The sequence below is a fragment of the Perognathus longimembris genome, chromosome 4, assembly GCF_023159225.1.
Source record: "Perognathus longimembris pacificus isolate PPM17 chromosome 4, ASM2315922v1, whole genome shotgun sequence".
NCBI classification, from domain to species: Eukaryota; Metazoa; Chordata; class Mammalia; order Rodentia; family Heteromyidae; genus Perognathus; species Perognathus longimembris.
In genome coordinates, this window is record NC_063164.1 from 68,242,882 (window position 1) to 68,262,431 (window position 19,550).

A 19,550-nucleotide genomic window follows, 5' to 3' on the forward strand; every position below is an offset into this window, starting at 1 on the left:
CAGAAAGACAGTGGAAGGAAGGAAGGAAGAAAGGAAGGAAGGAAGGAAGGAAGGAAGGAAGGAAGGAAGGAAGGAAGGAAGGAAGGAAGGAAGGAAGGAAAGAAGGAAGGAAGGGAAGGAGGGAGGGAGGGAGGGAGGGAGGGAGGGAGGGAGGAAGGAAGGAAGGAAGGAAGGAAGGAAGGAAGGAAGGAAGGAAGGAAGGAAGGAAGGAAGGAAGGAAAGAAGACCTAGTGCTTCTAAATAAATCATTTCTTCTCATACATATTTTAGTTCAGGAAATAGTTGCTTCCCACAAAAGGAACTTAACTGTAAATTTGCTCCACTACATAGTGAAGGTGAAGGTCTGGGGTGAATAAGCAGCCTGTATTCAATCTATGGGCTTTGCCATTCTTGGACTCCACCTCATTTCTCTCTGCTTTCATTCTCCAGCTTTCCATGGTTTAGGCCACATTTCTTTCAGATTTCTTGTCCAAATAATTATTCAAACACTTAGCCCTCCCACTCCTTTCCAGCACCAAATTTATAGAGACTTTTAAAGTCTTTACCAGGCAGGTTAGAGCTCTATAGATTCAATCACTATCATTGCATGGGTGGCTTCCTAATTAAGAACCTGAGATCTCTGCTCATTATATCTTCTTTTTTTTTGGCCAGTCCTGAGCCTTGGACTCAGGGCCTGAGCACCATCCCTGGCTTCTTCCCGCTCAAGGCTAGCACTCTGCCATCTGAGCCACAGCGCCCCTTCTGGCCGTTTTCCATATATGTGGTGCTGGGGAATCGAACTGAGAGCTTCATGTGTAGGAGGCAAGTGCTCTTGCCACTAGGCCATATTCCCAGCCCTCATTATATCTTCTTGCTGTAAGTGGACAGCCACGACTGTGGAAGTCCTCAGTAATGCTGGCACTTTCTGCTTGATCACCCAATGCCCTAAGGCTAAGGCACTAAATTCAGAGCTATTTCTAAAATGTTTTTCCAGGCTCTCTTTAAAAGACAACATGCTATTTCTTTGCAAAATCACCACCATACTGTTAGGAGCAAATGTTATTAGGTTATCATTATAAACTTAGCTCTAATTTTGTGCAAATGGGCAAGACCTTAGTAATTACTGGTTTTAGGTATGTTTTCAATCTAATTTTTTTTTTTTTTAGTTTTAGAGCCTATTTGGTCTCACATTCCAACAAATGTGTCTTCTCTAAATTTTACTTCTCCTTTCCACTTACCTTGCCATGGAAAATAGTGGCTTAACAAAATCTAAAGGTGCTATCATTACCTCATGGCCCAAGGTCTACTACACCAGTAGATTTCATCTTGTCTTCAATCTTTTAAAAACTCTGCTAAGTTATAACTCTGACTCAACCTTTTCTCTAATTTTCCTTTCAATATATTGCATCCTTTTTAACTGGATACCCAGAACATATTGTCTTTCAGCATTGCCCAATCTCTCCCAGCAGTATAGAGAATGTCTGCCAAATGGGTATATAGCTCAGAGCACAGAAATATCTGAACGGTAGGTCACATGCAAACTGGAGTTACACAAGAGGAAAACATTTCCAAAATTAATTAGTTTAACAAGTTTAAATAGTATAATATGAAACTGAAATTTATATAATCAGATTGTTCAAAATGTAGATCAAATGTGGGTGCTTAAGAAGAAAAAAATGTACCACTAAAGAAGAAATTTCACCACTAGAGTGGTAAAATGAAGCAGAATGCCAATGCCCAGGGCAACCAGAGATGGATGAATAATGGAGGTGTAAAGAAGTACACATTGGGGAGAAAGTAGTTGGGCAATATCTATTAAATACAAAAGATGTGCACATTTGGCCCAATAATCCCACTTTAACAAAATGTACACATGGTGTCATTGGTGTTAAAATCAAAACAAGAGTGCTGGGGTATATCTCAATGATAAAGTGTTTGCCTGGCAAGCATATAAAAGCACTACAGAGAAACAATATAAAACAAGAAGAGGAACACCATATTGAGCAAAAAACGGTCCAAGCCCCTTTTAGAGCAGGTTTTCATGGAGATAGTCAAATCAATCAAAGCACCAAGATTGATGCCACTAACACTTGTGATGTTTATTAGAAGGGAAGGTACAGGATGCATATTGTGAGGCCAAGTCTGCAGGGTGTTGAAAGACCTTCTTAGGTAGTGAGATCAAAGAACAGGGAGAAAAAAAAATGAAGAAAAAAAATAAAGGAAGGAAACCATTGCAGGCAGGGAGAATAGCCTGTATAAGCATTTCTCAATCTTCTGTTTCCTTCCCACATCTACCACTATCATCTGATAAGTGAGCCAAGCTTACTCCATATTAGGGCACTCATGTTCTCTGGCCCTTTTCTCTGAATGCTCTTCCCTATTCTCTCTATATAGCTGGAGAAATTCCAACTCTGCTCACGTGAGAAGGAAGAGTTCATCAGTCATTTTCTCTTATGTGAACTTTTTTACTCTCAGCATAACAATCAATGGGAATCCATATTTGCTGTTGATATTGCTGTTTATTGTGTGTTTGCCTTTGGTATATCTTTTCCACATAAAGCCCCACAGGGAACATAATCTTTGCCTGCCTTTTCTTTTTTTTTTTTTTTTTTGGCCAGTCCTGGGCCTTGGACTCAGGGCCTGAGCACTGTCCCTGGCTTCTTCCCGCTCAAGGCTAGCACTCTGCCACTTGAGCCACAGCGCCGCTTCTGGCCGTTTTTTGTATATGTGGTGCTGGGGAATCGAACCCAGGGCCTCGTGTATCCGAGGCAGGCACTCTCGCCACTAGGCTATATCCCCAGCCCCAAGCCTGCCTTTTCTTTGACCTACCTTGAGCCTCTACATTAACAAAGCATTCTGCAGATAGAAGGTACATGGGAGAGTGTGTGGGAAACTGAGCAAAGGTGAGAGTGGCTGAAAAGCAGAAGGGACAGATCAAGGTTGCTACAGAGGGAACCTTAATCAGAGGTGAACACGGGTCACAGAGCTCAACTGAGGTGATGATGGTAAGGGGAGGTCCCAGCACAAACTGGTAGGGAAGGAGTAGAGTGGGAGAAAATTGGGTGGGCTGAAGAATTAAAAAATATTTAAACATATTTGTATATTAAATAATATATAATTATATACTTTTACATTATAATTAAATCTAATTTAATAATGATTTGATAACAATTATACATTACTATAAAACAATTTAATTGATTAATAATATAATTTATACATTATAATTTATAACCACTTATAATATATTAAATATTATTTTATATATTTGTATTAATATTTTATGCTGATACATAATTTATATTTCATGTAATATACACATATATAAATAAATAAAACAGCTTTTGCAACTGTTTGGATGACAATATCCTTCATACAAACTACTGGGAAGAAATGGTTTGATAAAACTATGAGTTTGGCTTTAGATATAATGAGTTAGTGGTAGTTAGATTTTTGGGTCTGGAATCATGAAGTCCCATACACTAAATATGAAAGTCAATCAAAAGTAATCAAATGGGGCTGGGGATATAGCCTAGTGGCAAGAGTGCCTGCCTCAGATACACGAGGCCCTAGGTTCGATTCCCCAGCACCACATATACAGAAAACGGCCAGAAGCGGCGCTGTGGCTCAAGTGGCAGAGTGCTAGCCTTGAGCGGGAAGAAGCCAGGGACAGTGCTCAGGCCCTGAGTCCAAGGCCCAGGACTGGCCAAAAAAAAAAAAAAAAAAGTAATCAAATGGCTAGATGTTATGGTATAGGCCTGTGGTCCCAGTACAGGAGTGCACCATCACATCTTCTACTCAAGTAGGAGGAGGACTGAGGTCCAAAGCTGGCCCCAGAGAAAAGCAAAAGGCAAGAGAAACTGCAAAACCAAGAAGAAAAATAAAGACTAGGGTTTTGTTCAAGTGATAGAGTAATTGCCTAAGTGTGAGGCCTTGTGTTTACCCAGTACTAGCAACAGCAAAATAATATGAAAAGCAACAAATGTGTTACATTCTATGATTGTGGAATCCAGAGGAGTATTCTCGGGTTTAGATATAAATATAGGAGCCGTGCCTGTACACAGGGTAATTAAAGCCTAGAGAAGTGATGATGTTGTCTAGAGACAATACAGTTTGCAAAAAAAGAAGTATGGACCATACCTGAAGAGACGTCATTGATGAAGAGGCGGTGGCAAAATAGACTGAGAAAAAGCCAAAAGAGATGTGAGGAAAAGCAGCAACTCCCAGGGAACAGAGAGATGGTCAAGTGTGTGCAAAGGATAAGAAGCATCCAAAGGTGTTAACCGCATGCTAGTTATGGTGACCTTAGCAAGAACTATGAAGAAACCTATCTTACTTAAAGGTAACTACAAACATATAAAGTTCCATGATATTCCCTGCAACAGTGCTTTTAGTAGCATAAAAAGAAATCCTACTGGAAAACTACATAAATACTAGTGGAGAATATCCACATTGCTTATAATTCCTGATGTACTGGAATGCAATGCAGTCATCAGAAAGAGCAAATCTAAGATGATAATTATCTGATGAAAGATGTCCAAGATATAGAAGAGAAAGAAGCACATTACACACCAATATGAATAGCCTGAGCTATTTCCTTCCTTCCTTCCTTCCTTCCTTCCTTCCTTCGTTCCTTCGTTCCTTCCTTCCTTCCTTCCTTCCTTCCCCTCTCTCTCTTTCTCTCTGTCTCTCTCCTTCTTCTTTCTTTCTTATGACATAGTTCTAAAAGAGGGAAAGTCTGAGGAGCACTTGTGTGTACCAAGGCTTTAATGGTAGTTTCCTCTTAGGAGTGGTGAGAAGAGATGAAGATTAAATAGGAGTTGATAAATACCTGAGCTTTGTGTGTAGTTCAAATTTAAAAATCTACTGGGATGCTAGCCTTCAGTCCCAGCACTGAAGGATTCCAGCCTGGGATGATGCATGGTGAGATTCTGTCTCCAAAAATAAAATTTAATTTCTAAAAAAAACATCTGACTCAACATAAAACCTGAATTTATAAAATATCTGCTTCCAAAAGTATGTCAGGCAAATAATTCTAACTTGAATCACTCTCCATAGTCAAATTAAAGTAGCTACAACCCAAAACAAACAGGAATCAGGAAGTTCTCTCAGGGCAGAGATTTTTTTTTTTAAGGCATCCTCCTTGAGCTTCTTTTGCTCAGGGCTAGCACTCTACCACTTGAGCCACAGCGCGACTTCTGTCTTTTTCTGTTTATGTGTTACTGAGGAATCAAACCCAGGGCTTCATGTATGCTAGGTAAGCACTCTACCACTAAGCCACATTCCCAGCCCCTGGGTAGAGAAGTTTTAAACTCTTTTTTCTTACTTACATAATATCTGCAAATATTTCATTCTTTTCTGTCATGTGATATTTATACTTTGGATATAAATATAATTTATCATCATAATGCATAAACGACCATAGAAGCACACTCAAAAAATAAAATGCATTTTAAAATTTGACATGAATTAGTTATACAAGGGGGGGTGTTGTTTTAACAAGTCAATTTATGTTTACAGTGATTCTTGATCATAATCATCTTTTTAACCATTCCCCCTTTTCTCACTTCCTCTTCCAAAATGAGTCGAATTCAAGTTGCCTTGCTCTATTTTCTAACTTCCATCCTTCCTTCCTTCCTTCCTTCCTTCCTTCCTTCCTTCCTTCCTCCTTTTTTTTTTTTTGTCGGTCATGGGGCTTGAACTCAGGGCCTGGCCACTGTCCCTGAGCTCCTTTGCTCTACCACTTTGAGCCACAGTGTTACTTTCAGTTTTGAATGATTAATTGGAGATAAGAACCTCATGAGGACTTTTCTGCCCAGATTGGCTTTGAATCTCATCTTCAGATCTCAGCCTCCTGAATACCTAGGATTCCAGGCATGAGCCACTGGTATCCAGATTTTTGTTCCATTTTCATACATGTATATAAAGTATTTTGTCTATATTTATCCCATTTGTTTGTCCTCCCTACTTCAGTCAAGAAATGTTTCAATTATGTTTCTTATTTTGTTAAAGTGCATGTTACTTGTTTAAAGGAGTTTCACATAATATTTCACACATACATATACCATACCTGAGTCAGACTAATCTCATATAAAAGACACAAGAGTACACTACTGATTTCTGATGATATGATACCTAGGATCATCTCAAATATGTGAATATACTTACTTCATTGATGTCTTTCTAGCATAGGAGTTTGGGAAACTGGTAGGTCTGAAATGTTGAGTCACACTGTGGAATCACATTGTAGCACACTGATTTTAATAAGACAACTTGTGACATAAAGCATGGCTTGCTAACCCACAGTTTCATAGCCCATAAAAAAAATGACAGCCCCTAACTGACCATCCAAAGATCAAGAATGTCTCTGCCTGACATATGGGAGATATTGATGATGTATAAACACAGTCTCTGAGAGTTAATGACTCATAACCAAGTTTTCCAGGGTCAACTACCCCTGTGTCGATCAATCCTTGATGGACAGAGGAGTGGTACGAAGTGTGATACTCTTTGATCCTGCCCACCCTCCCATCTGGAGGGGCACTTCTGCTCTGTTTTCCTTTTGCTTTGTATTAATGAACCTGCTCCTGTGTAAGTCTTTCTGTGCCTATCCTTGACTTTTCCTCTGATGAGGCTAAGAATCTAATGGTCCCCAGATCCAGTGTCCCGAATCCTCTAACATTTCCACTGTCACATTTCAAGCCAAATTATTATTTCAAGCAAAAAAATCTCAAACATACAGTGAAATTATGAAATGATTAAAACCACACTAAAACCTAAGTTTAAACATAAGCATTACATTGTCTGAGTTTCTTTTTTTTTTTTTTTTTTTTGGTCCATCATCTTGCCGTTGAATAGTGTCTCTCTAATCATCTCAGAGACCTTAGGTGCTATTTCATTTTAAAGTTCTGAGTTATGATGACTTTATAATCTCCTGGTAATCCTTTTTTAGTATTTAAAATTCCTTTTTTCTCAAGAAACTCCCTTCTTCCAGGCAAACTGACTGAAACAGGGGAAAAAAAGACAAAAAAATCACTGAAAAAATTCATTCCCTTTTAAGGGGCTGGGAATGTGGCTTAGTGGTAGAGTGCTTGCCTAGCATGCATGAAGCCCTGGGTTCGATTCCTCAGCACCACATATATAGGAAAAAGCCAGAAGGGATGCTGTGGCTCAAGGGGTAGAGTGCTAGCCTTGAGCAAAAAGAAGCCAGGGACAGTGTTCAGGTCCTGAGTTTAAGCCCCAGGACTGGCAAAAAAAAAAAAAAAAGAAAAAGAAAAAAATCATTCCCTTTTATTTTTATTTATTTATTTATTTTTGGCCAGTCCTGGGCCTTGGACTCAGGGCCTGAGCACTGTCCCTGGCTTCTTCCCGCTCAAGGCTAGCACTCTGCCACTTGAGCCACAGCGCCGCTTCTGGCCGTTTTCTGTATATGTGGTGCTGGGGAATCGAACCTAGGGCCTCGTGTATCCAAGGCCGGCACTCTTGCCACTAGGCTATATCCCCAGCCCAAAATCATTCCCTTTTAAAAGGACAAGACAACAGAAATTGTTATGGTCCTAAGTAGCTTAAGTGAGAGTCTCTGTGGATGACGATGAAAGTTTCACAGGACCCACAGGAGGAACAGGGCTTTCCTCTGAGAATGCAGAGTTGGATAGCCACCCCACACAGCTCTCATTGAGAGAATTTCAAGAAAAGATTGCTTTGGGGTCTTGGATCTTCTGTCTTCTTTGGTTAGACACAAGCATCTGACCTATCCTCTTTTGGTCCCCACCATCTTCACTTTGGCCCTGAGATCTTGTTAATGTAAGGCAACAAACATGAGTAAACACCCCTGAGCAGAAAACACTATAGAACTTTAAGGTCTTTCTTATTTATTACTATTGCAAGCTGTGTTTCCATACTCATTTTTCCACTCTTCCACTAGAGTCTGTCTGCATTTACAAACCTCGGGATTGGGAGTAGTTTCTAGAAGACATTGTTCTATAATAGATTAATACCACCGGGCTGGGAATATGGCCTAGTGGCAAGAGTGCTTGCCTCGTATACATGAAGCCCAGGATTCAATTCCCCAGAACCACATATATAGAATGGCCAGAAGTGGTGCTGTGGCTCAAGTGGTAGAGTGCTAGCCTTGAGCAAAAAGAAGCCCGAAAGCCAGGGACAGTGCTCAGGCCCTAAGTCCAAGGCCCAGGACTGGCAAAAACAACAACAAAAAAACAAACAAACAAACAAACAAACACCCTTTATTGTATTAGTATGAAATTATTCTTTTCTATTTCTTTGGTGAGATAAAAATCTATCATAACGCTGGGTTATGGTTTGAGTCATGGTTCAAAGATAGCCCAGGCAGCAAAGTCTATGAGATTCTTATCTCCAATTAACCACCAGAAAACTGGAAGTGAAGCTGTGGCTTAAAGTAGAAGAGCACAAGCCTTGACCAACCGAACTCAGGGACAGCGCTCAGGCCTTGAGTTCAAGTGCCATGACTGACCAAGAAAATGAAAAAATGAATTCCAATATCTGGAAACAAGAGTTCTTTGTTTTGTCTTTACCGGACATTCAACAGACAAAGGCCTCATCTCTAAAATATATGCAGAACTAAAAAATTACCTTCTTCCAAAACAAAACCGCAAAGAACCAATAGCCCCCTCATCAAGTGGGCTAAAGACTTACAAAGAAACTTCTCTGATGAGGAAATGAGAATGGCCAATAGACATATGAAAAAATGCTCTACCTCACTGGCCATAAAGGAAATGCAAATCAAAACAACATTGAGATTCCATCTCACCCCAGCAAGAATGTCATATATCAAGTAAACTAATAATAAAAATTGTTGGAGGGGATGTGGCCAAAAGGGAAGCCTACTTCATTGTTGGTGGGAATGTAAACTGGTTCAGCCACTCTGGCAAGCAGTATGGAGATTCCTCAGAAGGCTAAATATAGAACTCCCCTATGACCCAGCAGCCCCACTTTTGGGTATCTATCCAAAAGCCCACAAACAAAATCACAGTAATGCCACCAGCACAACAATGTTCATCGCAGCACAATTTGTCATAGCGAGAATCTGGAACCAACCCAGATGCCCCTCCGTAGACGAATGGATCAGGAAAATGTGGTACATATACACAATGGAATTTTATGCCTCTATCAGAAAGAATGACATTGTTCCATTTGTAAGGAAATGGAAGGACTTGGAAAAAGTTATACTAAGTGAAGTGAGCCAGAGCCAAAGAAACATGGACTCTATGGCCTCCCTTATTGGGAATAATTAGTACAGGTTTAGGCAAGTCATAGCAGAGCATCACAAGGCCCAATAGCTATACCCTTATGAACACATAAGATGATGCTAAGTCAAATGAACTCCATGTTATGGAAACAATTGTTATATCACAGTTGTAACTACTTTCAACGGCCTATGTGTATCTGTAGCTTCTATTATTGATGATGTTCTTGTATCACCTTCCTGTGGTTGTACCTACACTAACTCTGTAATCTTATCTGAGTATATTGGAAACCGTGTTTACTGGTATTGGAAGTAGGAAATTCAAAGGAATACCAAATTTGAGAGACACAGGGTAAAAAAAGAGAAACAACTACAAAAGCAATACTTGCAAAACTGTTTGGTGTAAGTGAACTGAACACCTGGGAGGGGGAAGGGAAAGGGGGGGAGGGAGGGGGGTATGAGGGACAAGGTAACAAACAGTACAAGAAATGTATCCAATGCCTAACGTATGAAACTGTATCCCCTCTGTACATGTTTGATAATAAAAATTTGAATTAAAAAAAAGAGTTCTTTGTTTTGTTTTAGTGTACTGCTTACAGTTATTTCTTTTTTCTTTTGTTTTTTCCTTCTTTGGTTTACCCCCTGTTGTCATTGTTTTTTTTTATTTTGATACCTTGTGTCTTATATATACATGTATCTGATTTGGGGAAGAAAAGGGGAATCACGGAAATGGTGATACAAAGGACAAAGGATAAACCAGAGTAACAGCAATCCTCACAAGACAATATGGTGGAAATAAACTTCACAACTTGGGTGGGGAGGAGAATTGGGGGGAGGGAAAGAGGGAGAAAACAGGGGAGTGGGTAACAATGTTCCTTACTTATTTAATTGTAACTCCTCTGTACATCACCTTTGCAATAACAATAAAAATTATTTTTAAAAAGCTAACCATAAAGGCATCTTTGTAAGTGAAAGGGAAGATGATGCTTAGAAGTTGGGTCTTATTAATAGTTTACTCATGATAAGGAAGAACTAGGAAAATTATCTTTGTTAAAAGCACAAACTAGTCTGTGGAAAATGCTAGCCTGTTGTGTATTCTGTTTGTCTGACTCAGCATCTCTCTTTGTATCTCAGCTAGGCCTTGAACTTGCAATCCTCCAACCTCAGCCTTCTGAATGTTGAGATGACAGATGTGTACTCCCATTCCTGGCTACATGTTGTATATTCTAAGGAGAACTGCCTTGATAGTCTGCATTTTATTCTTTTTCAACTTCTGGTTTAGTATCTGACTTCTGCTGCTTACTAAGTAATAGTTATTTATCTCTTAAAGAAACTAAAGCAATTGATGTTCTTGGTGCTAATAAAAACGAACTGAACATCTGACAAAGAAAACAGATGGTCCTCCAAAGAGCCATCAAATCCCTCCTGAAGACATGCCTCACTTCCTGGATCTGACATGTTTTATAGTTTGATGTAATTGATGACTTATGTCACGGACATGACAGAAACACCAAATTGATTCTTTCTGGAAGAAAAATCCAGGCCATTATCTTACACTCACATTACTTGTTCATTATCATTTAGGGCAGTCAGACGACAGATTTCAGACCTGAAGCTCCATGGAAGACCACAAGTTTGGCCCCAGCATTACCACTGGAAATCCTAGGGCAAACCTCTCTATCGTGCTCAGCCCTAGGACGGGGCCTAAGATCCTGATTTCTAATAGCCTTTTTGATGATGCTCAGGCCAATGCTTAAGACAGCAGTAAATCCTTACAGTGTCTAACCTATAAGTGTGTTTGTTTCAGTGCACCTGCATGAGTAAAGAGAGAAAATGTTTGGGAAGTTCTATGTAAATAGAATTTTTAGTATATAATATCTTACAAGAATAAGAATTGGGGGCTGGGGATATGGCCTAGTGGCTAGAGTGCCTGCCTCATATTCATGAGGCCCTGGGTTCAATTCCCCAGCACCACATATACAGAAAATGGCCAGAAGTGGCACTGTGGCTCAAGTGGCAGAGTGCTAGCCTTGAGCAAAAAGAAGCCAGGGACAGTGCTCAGGCCCTGAGTCCAAGCCTCAGGACTGGCCAAAAAAAATAAAATAAAATAAAATAATAATAAATAAAAGGTTGTTTTTTTAAAAAAAAAAGAATAAGAATTGCAGTGCCAGCAATTTATTATAACATTAAGTGACATTTGCAGTCAGGATTTTACCTAGATGATCTTTCAGTTTCTATCTGCTCTAAAGTTTTGATTAAAGTCAATTCAAAGAACCAAATTCACCTCTTTCCTGAGTGTATGAGTGTCTCTGCAGCCCTGTGTAAGAAGACAGCACACATCTGTGGGCTGCAGGCGTTGCTGTGACCCCAGACATAAATAAGCCTATTGTTTTAGAAAATTGAAGTACTTGTGACTTGCAGGAGTCATGTCCTTGCCAATTTTGACATTTGTTTATGTGATTAATTTTTTATGTACCAGTACTAGATCTTGAACTCAGGTCCTCTTTAGTTAGGTTAGCTATTTAGCTCAAAATGAGTACTTTACTATTTGAACCATGCCTCTACTTCCAGCTTTTTGCTGGTTATGCGAAGATGGAGTCTCTTGGGTTTCTCTGTCTGGGCTGCCTCTAAACTTCAATTCTCAAATAGCAGCCTCCAGATTAGCTAGGATTATAGGCGTGAGCCACCATGCCTTTAATGTGGGCTTTGATAGTATCATATTTAAACCTTTATCTAGCCAAAGCCAGAGCTTATTTAGAGATATTCGAAATTAGTAGTTCTAAAGTAGTGGACCATTGACATAAAAATATGTAAGTTGATGAAGAGACTAAGAGAGATAGCTTGGCATGTGTGTATATATGTGCACATTCATGCATGTATGCGCATGCGAGGGCTGGTTTTTGCCACCAACTGCCATTTGTACAAATTTACATTGGGCCAACGAATGTAAGAATGGAAGTGATATATGTATCATTTAGGCTGGTAAGCCTGGAAATGAAGGAAACCATGGAAGTCTTGGATGCTAAGAACTAGGACTTTGCCTCAAATATTTATTAAGCTGTATCTAAAAATTATGCCATAGATTTGAGTAATTTTGTTGGCTCTTGTACAGAAACATTTAAAATAAAGTGAAAAACAGTTCTGAAGTTACTATATACTAAACAAACTATTTCCACAGGTTGGAATTTAAAGAAAAAAAAAGTCTCAACATCTTTGATCCACTAATTGATCTGAATAGAAATTGGCTGATAATTTCACCCTATTTTTCTGCAGCTGATCAGATGGAAACATTTTGTAAAACATGGCCTTTCTCATCTGTGTTAATAGCTCCTTGTTTACATGACTGAGTGTGGCATTGACTATAAAGTCAGATTCAAGTTTTATACTTAGATTTTTTTAATGTTTACACTAACAGCAAGGAGGTAGTCTATACACTTTCTTGATTTATTGAGCAATGAATCTAGGAACAAAGAAGTCAGAGATTTTAAGACAGTGTATGGATTGAATCCAGTTCTGGAAGATAGTTAACTATTTCCAAAAATGTTTATAAATGTCTTATCCATAAACTGTGTATTTCAGCCATATTTAACTAGAAGTTAAGAGTAGTTAGATGTACAATATATGCTCACAGCAGCATTCAAAGGTAGAAAGACAGATAGATGATAGATGTAGGTAGATAAATAAATATTACACGCACACCTATGTGTTGCATTTGGCTTTAAAACTGAGAAAGTTGAACCCCACAAATGAGATTGCCCTTAAATAACCCAACTAGTAAAATATTATTTGAAAATTTAAAAGAATACAATACTGGTATATGCTACAATATGTGCAAACCTCAAAAAAACGCTATGGCAGGTGAAAGAGGAGAGACAAAATGGTTGCACATTTTATGATTCTATCTATATGAAAGAGTCCAGAATGGGCCAGGTGTGGTCACACATGCCTGTAGTTCTAATGCTTAGGAGGCCGAGGCAGAAAGATTGAGAGTTTGAGGTCAGCCTGGGCTACCTAATGAGACCCTGACTTAAAACAAAAACAAATTCAAAACTGAAACAAAAAAATTATGAAAGAACAGAATATCCAGACTAGGTACCCAGAGACAGGAAGCATAATGATGCTTGGCTATCTCCAATGCAAAATAAAGAGAATCCGAAGATCTTATATTTCTCTCTGGCCTCACTGTTTCTCAAAGAGAAGAAAATACCAAAGATGAAAGATGCCTTTCTGAAGAGGAACCATGTATCAGAAGGGGAAGGAATGCTCCTTGAGAAATAGTCTAGCCTCTTTATTTCACATCGGAGATAGCCATGGCCCCTTAATTAAATGCCAGCCAGAAGCTGGGTGCCTGCAGCTCAAGTCTGTAATCCTAGCTACTCAGGAGCTGGGATCTGAGGATCCTGCCTCAAATGAAGCCAGACCAGGCAGGAAAGTTCATGAAATTCTTATCTCCAATTAACCACCAGAAGTGGTGGTGTGGCTCAAGTGGTGGAGCACTAGCTTTGAGCAAAAAGAGCTCAGGGACAACACCAATACCCAGAGTTCGAGCCTGACGACCAACCAAAAACAAACAAAAGACCAGCCAGTTAGTGGGGGCTCCAGATTTCCAGCACTCTTTTTGCTTGCCCTTGCTGCTGCAGGGGTGACCCCTGGTTCCTGGGAAGGGTGGAGCTGGTGGAGGAGGAAAGAATTGGCCAGACAACAGCCGTGATGAAGTTAGTTTACTTGTGGATCAGGACTCAGGCCATGTTTGGGTGTGGAGGGAACACAGCTGTACCGAGAGGAGGAAAAGCAGAGTGGGTGGTAAATAAATGATCAGAAGTATAACATGCAGCCATTCCAATGCTGGATGCGATTCCATCCCCAGGAGGCAAATATCTACCATATCTAACCCTTTTTTTCTTGAGGGAGGTCACTTCACTTGAAAGGAGAAAGATGGAGGCGGGTCTCATTTAGAGCCAAGAAAAATGAATACATGAACCCCTTAAAAAGACTTGAAACTTGATAGAATTTTAGGATCAAGTTTTGTTGCAGAGAAAATTGGCCAACAGTAGAGTTTACTCTTTCATTTTGTAATAACACAGTGTGCTTGAAGAGGTGAGTTCTTTTTTGATTCACTACAAAGACACTACTTTAGAAAGAAAGGCCAGTGCCAAGAGATTGAAGTTACTATTATAAAGAATACGAGAAGGTGGGTGCCAGTGGCTCATACCTGTAATCCTAGCTACTTAGGAAGCTGAGATCTGAGTGTCACAGTTCAAAGCCAGCCTGGGTGGGAAAGCCCATGAGAATCTTTTTTTCCAATTAACCACTAGAAAACCAGAAATGGAATTTTGGCTCAAAGTGGTAGAGCATTAGCCTTGAACCCTTAGGGACAGTGTTCAGGATCTGAGTTTAAGCCCCACAATGAACAACAACAAAAAAAATACAAGATGATTTCTCCTCTTTTATTTTGGCAGTACTGGGATTTGACCTCAAGGCCTCACACTTGCTAAGCAGGTACCCTACGGTCGTTTTTTAATGGAGACAGAGAAAGAGGCTTTAAATTGCTGGTGTGTGTGTGTGTGTGTGTGTGTGTGTGTGTGTGTGTGTGTGTGTGTGTGTGTACGCACATTCCTATGTTTTAAAGTTCAGTTCTGGTGGAGATGTGCCAGAAAGCTGTAATACTAAGAACTGGATCACAGCCAAGTGCTTTCGGGTTGGAGGGAGGAGCATAAGCCAGAGTGTGCTGTCTGTACAGAGGGAGGTGATGTGAAGTTGAGGGGGTCAGCTCATAAGATGCCCCGGAGCAGGAAGAAACAATGGTCCTCTGATAATTCCGACAGTAAACCCAGCAGGGAAGCCCATCATGGTTCTAGCAGACAGAAGTGTCTCCAGGCTGTGCCTTAAAGTTTCCAGGACTTTAACTCTGAGGAATCATGATGTCTTTGTTAGAAGCAGCCCCTGCATGCTTACTTAGTGAACTTGCATCTAGAAATAAACGTTACAAAAGGTTCTAGGGTTTGGTCATTGAAGACATCTTGTAAATAGTAGCACCAAGAACACTGCAAAATTGCCAAGATGAAAGTACATTTCTAAAAGAAAAAAAAAAGAGAACATTTCTCATTGGCTTATGCATGTTTAGTCCTCCTTTATCCTTCTTTCCATTTTGTTTTGCTTTAGTGCTGATATCTGGACTTGAACCCAGGGCCTTATGCTCTCACTTGGCTTTTTCACTCTAGGCTGTCATTCTAACACTTGAGCCATACCTCTACTTCTGGCTTCTTGTTGGTAATTGGTAAAAGTCTCAGGCACTTTTCTGTCCAGGTCGGCTCCAAACCACAAACCTTAGATCTCAGGGTCCTGAATAGTTAGGATTATAGCAAGGATTAAGCCACTAGCACCTGGCTCCTTCCTTTCCTTTTGATATTTTTATTTCTCTTTTTATGCACTGTCAATCGATTAAATTTTCTGTTTCCCCAAGTTCTCCCTTTCCCTCCAGTTTACTAGAATATTTTTTCAGGCTTGATCTCTCTCTCTTTCTTTCTTTCTCTCTCTCTCTCTCTCTCTCTCTCTCTCTCTCTCTCACGCACACACACATACACATATACACACATATATGAGTATATACGTATGTATGTATGTGTATATATATACATGTATATTCATACATACAGTACTTTTTATACTGACACTTTCTAACTTCAAATACCAAAATCAAAGCTAAATTCTTACTTTCAAAAGAAAACTTCTATGTGACATTTACACTAATTGTACACAGCATTTGACTCTCTCCTGGGCTAATGCCCATGTTATCTTTTCTTTTCCTGTCATTTTGTCATGCTATCTCAGTGACCTTGTTTCTTGATGTGCAAGTTTTTACTATTGGTGATTCTTTCAACAGTGACTATAAAACTTGAATTTTAGTGATACATGTCTACTCTTCATTTAGTAGAATTATTTGAATTAACCTTTCACTTACCAGGACGGCAACTTAATTTAGTAACCTAAGTTTCCATCCTGGTAAACTAAATTCTACAAACTAAGCTTTTTCAGAGAGGCAGACTCCTTCATTGCAGTCATCTCTGCCCTTAGGCATAACAGAAGACATTGGTGTCTTTTCACAACTACATATAGACTGCCCATTCCAGAATTTCCTTGGTACTTTGGCTGAGCCTGTGATCTGCACTGGGATAAGCTAAGTGCTGAATTGCAGAGGCTTTTCTGACTCACAATAAACACCATATTGGGTGATAAAATGCCATGACAGCAGAAACAAATGTTAGTGGAAAATCCTGGAAAAGCAGCTTCTTCTAGGCAGCAAATTAAGGAAACAATGAACAAACAATAAAAGAACAAACATGGGTAAGCTTAATAGAGGCAGCTGGGTTGGGCACAGGCTTTGTGTTCAGGGCTAGATTTCTGGGGAGGCTCTTCATAAGCTCAGGCAAACACCTGGAATCCTTTTCAGTGACAATTTATACATGTGTCATAATGAGGAATAATAAAATACCATAGATTTGTAAAAAAAAAATTCGTTTCTCACATGACACAAAATTACTGTAATTCACATAGACAAAGATAGGTTGCAAAGAGGAAAGCTAAAGAGCCAGCCTAGAAAAATAATTTGAGTTGACTAAAGCAGGTTAATAGCCAAGATGAATGTGAAATTTAGGTTATTGCTTATTACAGAGAGTTGACAATGATTTGGTAAACATAGGAAGTATAGACTGTCAATAAAATATCCTACTTCCATCCTAATGATGGAAGCCTTAAACAATGCACATGAAATCATTTAGCTAAACACAAATTCTGAACAAATGCATATAACCAAGCTGTGATGGTTCATTTTGTGTGTCAACCTGATTGGGTTAAATACTATTTACACAGCTGGTAAAATAACATCCCTGGGTGTGTCTATAAAGGTGTTTCAGGAATTTGTACACATAGAATATAAATCTGTCTTCAACGTGTTCATCCAGACCATTGAGAGTGCTCCAGATGGCAGATGGCTGAGTCTCTTTGGCTCTTATAAATTCACAAACCAATTTCTACAGTAAATCACTCATAAACATACACACACACACACACACACACACACACACACACACACACATCCTATTACTTCTGTTTCTCTGGAGGACCTAATTAATACATAAGTCAATGTTAGCTAAAACATAAGAGAAAGGAATATGATGAATTTCATCGTTTTTTACTAGTAAGATTTCTATTTAAAAGATTTCATGAAAGTAAAATTACAGTAAAATATATATAAAAGTTTACAAGCATAAGACTTATTTATATTTTAAGAGTACATTTATCAGAAGGACTATATAATCTTTGTTAATATCTAATTTGGGGCAGCTTCTTGAGGCCACGGAAACCTGTGTATTTTTAATACTTATTTAATTTTAAGTTGATTTTTCCCTCAATTATAGTGTCAGTAAAAGTAGAATGGAACAACAACATTACATGGCTTAACTAAGAGGTATGGAAAAGAACTGAAAGTTAAGATAATAATAACATTTATAGAGAAAAAAGAGACATTTATGTCATTATGTAAATGTATAATGTAAAATAATCTTTGCTTCATTAACATAAATTGCAGACTGCTTGAGTAAATTACTAATTCAGTGTGAATGAGCTGGCTGAATAACTGGTTACTTGACATTCGCTTACTTGCACATGTTTAACTCTATTTTATTTTTGGTTAAGAATGAAGGGCATGAAATTTAGTATTTTAAAACAAATTTTTTAGGAAACAACCAGCTTCTCAGAAATTCAAAGAAAAGGTAACATAGCCATAAAAGAAAGGCTGCTAATTATTTATGAATTTTATCACCTAAAATGGGCCCATGTTTTCTGAAATAGATATTAAATGTTCTCTTGTTTAAGCCATTCTCCACTTATTAGATGGCATTAGTCTCCAATTCTTGGCCCATGGTTAACTACTATTTACTATTTTATTATACTTTCAATGGTTATATTGTTTACAACATATAATATATTATTACAATTATTATACCATTTAATTTGTAAAAAAAAAAAAAGCTTATTGATTTTACCTTTGCACCACAAAATGCTAAGATCCTAGAAACAGTATTATAACTGATGGCTTATTGTTCCGTATTTTCCCCCATATTTTAAAGATCAAAAGTCACTATTACTGCAGTAGGTATTAAGGATTCATTTAAATTTATGCAAATATTTTCATCTTACTGTTTTCAATCCTATTGGCATTGCCAACTGACTTTTTATTTCTACCTATGGAATACCTTTTAATGTTTTCTTTAGTGTTAATATGCAGTTGAATTACCCTGTCAGTTTTTATTTGTCCAAAAATATACTTATTTCCACTCAGGACTGGAGAATACTTTCACACTTACAGACTTTTATTTTGGTCATTTCCTTTCCAGGGGCCTGAAGTGATTAGACCATTATCTTCTGGCTTTCATTGTTACTATTGAGAAGTCAGCTATTGGCTCTTAAAGTAAATTATTCATGTGCCACATGATGAACAATGTAGAGTGAGGTATCATCAGAGTGGAACTTTCCTTTCACCTTGTGATAGCTGTCATAGTTTTGCAGTGCAGTGCAATACTCATGTTTGTGGTGATGGGGGACAGAGGCAAACCTACTGTCTTGCTAGTCCTCTAAAAAGGTAGTGAACATAATTATGTCTTGTACATAATTGTTGATAAATGATGACTATGTTCCTGGTATATTTTTAACATTATTATAGTGTGTCTTTGTGTGTGTGTGTGTGTGTGTGTGTGTGTGTGTGTGTAAAATTAACTGGAATCAGTTAACTTTTATAAGGAATGGTTAAGACTGAAAGTGGCACTTTGGAAATTCCAACACTTGGGAACAAAGGCAAAAGGATCATGAGTTTGAGCCTAGCCCTGCCTAGCCTAATAGAGAGACCTTGTTTCAAAAAAAGAAGAAAGGCTAGGTGTGGTGGCACATATCTGTAATCCTAGATACTGGGAGGCAAAGATAGGAGGATTGTGGTTTAAAGCCAGTATGTGTAAGGGGGAATTAGTGACACCTTTCTTTCAAATACAAGCTGAATGTGATGGCACATTACATCCTGTAATCCTAGTTACTTAGGAGGTAGAGATAGAAGGATGGAAGTCCAAGGCCAGCTTAGACTGGCCAGCAAAAAAGCTGGAGGTTATGTTCAAGCCTCCCAGGTAAAAGCGCCTACCTAGCAAGTACACAGCCCAGAATGAAAAACCCTCTTTGCCATCAAAATAAAATTACCTGCAAGAGAACATCATCAGGCAGATCTTACAGGCAGGCACTGCTTACCTAGAAGCAGGCACTGCTATCAATGAGTTGGTGGCTCCATGCCTGTTACTGCTCCTGA